Source organism: Montipora capricornis, chromosome 14 (assembly GCF_036669925.1).
Source record: "Montipora capricornis isolate CH-2021 chromosome 14, ASM3666992v2, whole genome shotgun sequence".
NCBI lineage: Eukaryota > Metazoa > Cnidaria > Anthozoa > Scleractinia > Acroporidae > Montipora > Montipora capricornis.
In genome coordinates, this window is record NC_090896.1 from 24,532,134 (window position 1) to 24,539,633 (window position 7,500).

Genomic DNA, 7,500 nt, shown 5'->3' on the forward strand with positions numbered 1-7,500 from the left:
CGATGTATATGTTTTCTTCGGCGTTTGCAAACTATTATCTTACTAAGCCGCCCCTCCCTTCATTGGATAAATTGTCATCTCCCAGATTCTGGGAGACACGTGACCAGACCCTACCAGGGTCTCACCTCGCTCGCCCCAGGCGTTAAGATGAGAGACCCTGGGAACGAGGTTGGGCTACTGACAGGATCAGCGGTGACGAGGTGGATTCAATTTTTTTTTTTCATGTTGAGTGGGTTATCATTGTGTTCAATAGAGCATCATCACTATATGGTTTTGAAGATTCTCTCTTTGAATTACTTTAAACAGCTCGATCTTTGTTGGCCGAGTTATAAAATCAAGAACCAGTCTATGGCTAAGAACCATTAATTAAGGATTTTTTACAGGCTGCAAAGGCACGTAGTCCCAAGTACGAAATTCCTTCAGAACTACTGGAATTGTTCCTAGGCTATGGATTTACTGTAAAAAAAAGGGCAAAATGATTGGTGTAGGCTCCAAAACTGTGTATCGCAGGTTAAGAGAATTGGGTCTGTGATTTACGTGATTAGGGTGTGGGCCTCCCGGGAAATTTTCTTTCATTAGGGTGACAAGGTAGGGGAACCTATAACTCCACTTGAAATCCAACTAAGGATCAAGTTAATGATACACAACCGTAGTCAACTTAGCGGATGACAAGGAAGGCTCCACAAGTGATACAGGCTAATTTTATTTGTGAACCCCACTAGTAACGGGGGGATGTGGGTTCAAATCCCGCTCAGGGCGAATTTTCTTTCAAACATTTACTCAGTTATTGGTATCTATGTTAATTAGAATTACTGGCTTCTTTTTCAAACAAAAATTGGTTTGGATTTTCGACATTGCATTGAAAGTAAGGAATGTTTTATTTTATGAAAGAGGTCCACGGCATGTGCTTATCCTGTAGGAGAGTGAAGTTTCTTGTGACCTTTAAAGTTTGAAACATGTTTTGGAGGGTGGGTGGGAAAGCAGTTCTGGCTGTGACAAAGATCAATTCAGCCTTATAATGCACTTATAAGTGGCTTTCAATTCAAACGACATCTCCAAGAGAGCCTGGGAAATTTGCCCTAACCTCTGATTTAACTTTACTAAATACGCAAGTTTGGTATTGGCAATATCTATTTTGAGGAATCCCCTCATCCTGAGAGGAACTGACTTTTGGAGTTTTTTTCTTCAAAATTTTTAAAACCTCAAGTGTCAACTGTTTAACGCTGGGGCACTACATGTAACTAGGGACACTGCACAGAAATCGAATTAAATGAAATAAAGACATATCAAATCATATTGGTTAAGTTTTTGAGTAGAGGAGAAAACCAGAGTACCCAGAGAAAAGCCTCTCGGAGCAGAGTCTGGAGAACCAACAAACGCAACCCACATATGACACTGAGTCTGGGAATCGAACCATTGGTGCGAGGCGAGTGTCCCTCAGCTGGACTTAGAAAAATGGTTCCAATTGTGAGAGGAGAATATTGTAATACAAGAAAAACAAGCTATGCCTTATTATGTATAAACGAGGAGTGTTTTATTGGGGATACAAAGCTCATACACGTGACGTTTTATCGGTGTTTTGATAGGATTTTAGGCTCTTTAATGAGTTCTTGAACAGGAATTAAAGTTGCTTTTTGAAACATTTAATGCGTCATTGAAATGCGGTGTTTAATGAAGTAATTACGGTATACGTAGTCTACAATTCAATACAAATTCTCTGTTCTCAGTAAAAATATCAGTACATTTCTCAAAGATCGAATATTTGAAGACATTAATTAAGTAAACTGAGTATGCACGAAGAATTGAGCATATCGCTCGAGAAAAGGAATGGATCTCTACGGAATTCATGACCTTCTATCTTTTCAGTTTTCGCACACCGGCTAGGCTGAGTCAGATTCTTCGCCGCTGTAATATCGATTAAATCCTTGTGTTGACCTTCCTGTGGGAAAATGAAATTTATATGCTCAGTAACTATTAATTCAACGACTAACTAGCATACAAAATGGCGGTTTTTATAACAGAGACGCATACTCCACCCAGACGAATTATGCGTTCTTTATGTTATCCGTCTAGTGTAAAGCCCGGGACCGGGATCTACATGAGACGCATAATCCGTCTGGGACGAAATTGGGGAAACATTTTTTCTAGGTCTGTCACATTCGTCTGGCATAAAGCCGGGCACAAGACATACAATGCGTCTGGAAGAACGCAGTATTCAGTTTACTGCGTCTTCGAAGACGTACTAAAGTGGACAGTTTGTCGAGACGCGTCTTTATACCAGACGAACTTAACAGACACAAAAAAGTTTGCCCAAGATCGTCCCAGACGACTTAGGTGTCTCTATTATAAGAAAGCCCATTCTTTACTTTTTAAAGATTACAGTGGTGCTTTCTGGCAGCCTTCAGAAACTCGTTAATATCAAACAGGCTTTTTGTCCAATCGGATAAACCGATTTAGTCACGAGAAAAGGGTTTGATACGATTAAGTCCTTGTTCACATTTATCTGGCATCGTGATGGTGAAAGGGAAGCCACTTAAAATAAATGTCAAAGTTATAAAAAGCAAAAACGTTTATTGCATTGCGATTAAACGAAACGCCTCATTGAATAAAAATCAGCATGCATTCTGTGGCGCCAGGGATTTACACCTGATAAAACACTGCTGCTTCTGTTTAATAAATAGAACTTCGTGGACGAGGCATCGGATCACTCCATTTCTTAGCTAAATTTGCGGTCATTTCAGCTTAAAACAGGTCTCGTCGTCAGCGTTCCGAGGTTACTTTTCAATCAGGTAAGGCTTTCCGATCGCAAGTACACTACTTGTCAGCGGTTTACCAAAACAAGTTTTTTGAGGTTGAGTGAACATCATGAGTTATGTCACATTCATGATTTGTATCGTGTTTTTAGAATTCGTCATAACATTGAGCACATTTTGGTTGGGTTTCACGACTTCTGATCCCTATTTAGCAAACCTGCTGTTGGATTTGAGTTAATTAAACAAGATTGTTGTTGTGTCAGTGAATATTGCTTTGTGTTTAACGAATTGGATGAAAATTCTGGTTTGTGGGAAAAGAACTACTTGCTTGAATAACCATAAAAAGTAAGTCGTTTTCCTTGGGGATGCGAAAACGAATATGCAAGGCTAACTACCCAAAAAATAAGGGCATTTTGTTGTACATCTGTCTACGAACTCTGACCTGGAGATCGTATTTCAAAGATCCAGAAACTTTTCGGGAAAAATTTCGGGCGCTTTGTATCTTCAATAAGGAAAACGTTTCAATTCATGAAACTTTGCAATTGTTTTGCTTTCTACGGACATGGAAATATGTTCAAAGATCAATTCTTCAAAATGAACAGATCTTAGTTTCACGAATTTCTTTTCGGGCCCGAAAAGCCTCTGGCACTTTGAGAAACAGGCCCCTGTTTCAAAATTAGCCCACTCAAAGTCGGTGTCCATGTTGTGTTGTTCGGTAACAACAGGAAATCGCTTTTCCCTGTGCTCATCGAGAAAGTCGAGGGTGAGCAACGTTTTATCATGGATGTCACAAACTATTTTTTGAATGTAAACAACAGATTTTAGAAAATAACTTAGGGGTTGGTAAAAAGCTTTATGACTAAAAATTATGTTAATGAGTTATTTGTGCACGACCCCTCAAGCTGCATAGTTTAATCCACCACTGAGTCGTGCTTAAATATAGGTTGTCTGTCTGTATATGAGTTGAAGATAAGAGCAGTCGAGGAAAATCTTGCGTAAAAGAAAGGCCAACTGAGTTTACCTGGTCTTGGGTCCCAGTCCGTCTCGCTTCCGCTTTCAAGTTGGGTCCGTTGCCATGGCCGACTCCCGCCAAACTCAGGCGACGCAACTCCGTCATAATTGGCTTCCGTCTAAATGAGGGGTACAAGCAATGAAATCTTTTGCATTAGATTGTAGGGACTACAAGCAAAAACAAGACGTACATCCGAACAACAGCCGTCGGTTGAAATCAAACAGCCGTTCAAGTGTGCGTTAGCCTTTGTCTTCCCGTTCCAGTCCAGGAACAAAAGGAAAAAAAAATCAGCATTAGACTAGAAATTAAAACAAAAACAATGGAGAGAAAGGATTACATCATTTTCGGAAGAATATCCGTCGAACTTCCAAGCATTCTGTTGGCTTTCTGAGTACACCAAGTCACTACGGCTGGAGGACGCAGTTGGGGGTCTGGAACTATCGCGATGATCATCAGCAAAAGAGCCACCCCTGGGACAAAAAGGAAGAAAGCGAATGATGTGAATATACAAAAACACCGCGATTCAGATCAATAAATACCTCTTACTAACCGAGTTCGAGGTCCGTACTGTAAGTTACGGACCTAGTTTTTTCCCGTTGATTTCGCGCTTGGGCCATAAATCAACGGGAAAAAACGAGGATCCGTAACCAACAGTACGGACCGAGAAAACGAGGTTAGTAAGATATTTATTATATCTCTGAGGTTAACCGGCGCGCGGGCAAGGAAACTAGTCAAAGTGAAGCGGAAGGTTCAACTGCCACAAAGAATGCCGTGCCAAAATCCCAAAACTAAATCTTCTTGGCTGTTAAGTTTGAAATAGTTGCTTGCAAGATTCAAACAGTTTTCAGTACAAGTTTATGCAACAGAAATGACATGAAAAACTCGCTAGATGATGTTTTGTTGAAATTTTAAATTTAGCGGGCTGTACAGCGGGCCGTACTGTAGAATACGGCCCGCTAATTTAGCCAATTACAGCGCGCGTACTATCTGAGAGATATGATAAATACAGTTAATGACAAAACCTGTTTGGGGCCCTTTTGTATCGCACTGTCGTATTGCCCCCTTTCAGGCTTTCAACATTGTGCAAACGTTACTGTAGTCAACTTAATCTTAACCGAAGTAAATCTGACACAAACCGAGAACGGAATTGCGCCGAATAAATCAAATGATACCTGAACATGTGTTTGCCTTTCATTGGCGTTCTACTTGGACTTTGCCACATGTGTGAGCCTTTTCGTGGACCTGAATCACCTATATCAGCACCAAAGAAGACAACAAACAATACTCAAAAACGTACAGAATAACAGTATGGACAAGTTCCCAACCGTCGTCGTTTTTTGTTGCATTCTTGAAAGAACCTACACGCATGCCACAACTTGACGTGAATATGTAGGCCTGGTAAGCACTAACCGTTGGTTAACAGGTGTCAAATTCAATCACGGCGATGTTCCTGCACAAAACAATAGCAGATAGGCCACTTCGGAAAATAACATAGACCTTATTCATAAATGGCGGCAAATTTATAATTCTTTTGTCGAAGTGCAAATTGGCCTACCAAGCCTCGATACCACACAGTGAATTGAAAAGCATTTTTGCTCTAAAATGAGGCTTGGTAGGCTAATTTGCACGTGGACAACAGAATTATAAATGTGACCGCCATTTATGAATACGGTCTATAATACTCTTTGTTTGTCCCCCCCAATTTTGCATAAGCATTGTTTTTGTTTTCTCTTGGAACCATTGTAAGTCCCAAGATAAACTGGAAACAACGCTTATGCAAAATGTGGGGAGACAGACAAAGAGTATTATGGTATTTTCCGAAGTGGCCTATTATGGCTCATGTTTTGCATTATAATAGAGTCAAATGTTCGAAACATTTTTTTTTCCTCTATTGTTCTGTGCATCAACATGGTTGCAGTGACGTAAGGTGAAAACCATCTATAGGTTTCCCTGGTTTTTATCGCTGGTTAGCGCAAACCATGCTTCGAGCAACCCGGGCCACGGGCCCGTTTCTCGAAGGTCCCGAAAACTTTTCTGGCCCGAAAAGCCATTTGTGGAGCTGCCAACCCCTTGTTTTGGAAAGCCGATCCCTTAACATGTTTTCAAGGCAACAAAAAGGAAAATGATTGTGAAGTTTGACGACTTAAATCGTCTCCGTTCTTGAGATACAGAGAGAATCGTGACACCCTAAAATGGTCAGTAAAGTTTCGGGACTTCCGAGAAACGGGGCCCTGAGTTCCGAAATTCTACGGGCCATTTTCGGGTGTCACAATTCCCTTTGTATCTCAAGAACGGAGAGGATTTAAGTCGTCAAACTTAATAGTCATTTTTCTTTTTGTTACCTAGAAAACACGTTGAAAGATCGGCTTTCTAAACCAAGCGGTTGGCAGTTTCACGAATGGCTTTTCGGGCCAGAAAAGGTTCCGAGACTTTCGAGAGACAGGCCCCAGGGGCCCGTTTCTGTCACTCGTTTGTTTTAAGCTGCTACTGTTTCCTTAGTATGCTTTTAAGATGAGCAGAAGTAAAATGATTGTGAAAATTGATAACACAGAGGGAACTGTAACACCCGATTTATTATCGGTTTAGCCTTCAAGTTTTTCTTCAGCGCAGAATTAAATTTTTCAGGCTTTCTTTGGAGGGCAAATTCAAAACTTGCTTGAAAAACTCTCCACTTATTTGGCCTCCACGCTCTATATTTGTTCAATATTATCGTATGTACGTGTGATAAAAAAAAAGTAAATTGTAAAGTGCAAGAGCGAATATATATATGTTATTTTCCGGTCGGGAGGTTCGTATTGGGAAAAACTGTGCCAGAGGTTTCCCAAAGCGGACCTCCCGGCCGGAAAATAACGCGTTATTTTTTTTCTGCGGGAATGCTGTGAAAGGGTCTAAAATGTCCGTTACGTGACGGCAACAGATGCTAACGAAAAAGGAGCGCACGGCTTGAAAAAAAGTTCAGTAATGGGCTTCAACTCAAAGCAACACACATTCACATTTTATTCACATATTCAAATTTTCATTTTACGTTGTTTACGACACTTCTACACTGTTATAAAAAGCTTATCTCCTGTAAAAATCGCTCCTTTGTGTTCTCTTGTTCTAGATCTTAAGGCCCTTGATGTTTGACCGATATAAACTTTGTCACAGTTTTTGACAAAGTTTATATCGGTCAAACATCAAGGGCCTTAAGATCTAGAACAAGAGAACACAAAAGAGCCATTTTTACAGGAGATAAGAGTTCTTTATTAACCCAACATTGCGTAGAGAATAATCACGATTTTGACCTTGACGACGTCAAGGTCATTGACCGTTGTTCCCAATGGGGAAAAAGATTATTTTTAGAAGCGTGGCATTCAATTCGCGAACCTAATTCCATTAATGAACACGTTTACATTCCGGACGTTTACAACGCCCTTGACAATCCCAAGTGACGTTTCTACGGCTTTTTTAAGCACTCATTTTGTATTCGTAAGCCATTTTATGCTGAAGAAGGTCTTAGTATTTTGACCGAAACGTCATTTTTACATAAGTTTTTTTAGTCAGTGACAACAAGTTTTTTAATTCTTTTTATCATGCCTGACTACAAGTACGGTATTTTTCCCTTCATTGTAAGATACTTTCGTGCTCTATATTGTTTTCTACTACATTAACATTTTTATGGCTCAATTTGACATTTTCATGATTTGTTTTTCATAACTTTCCTATATTGTTGTTTTACGTTACACAACATGTGCA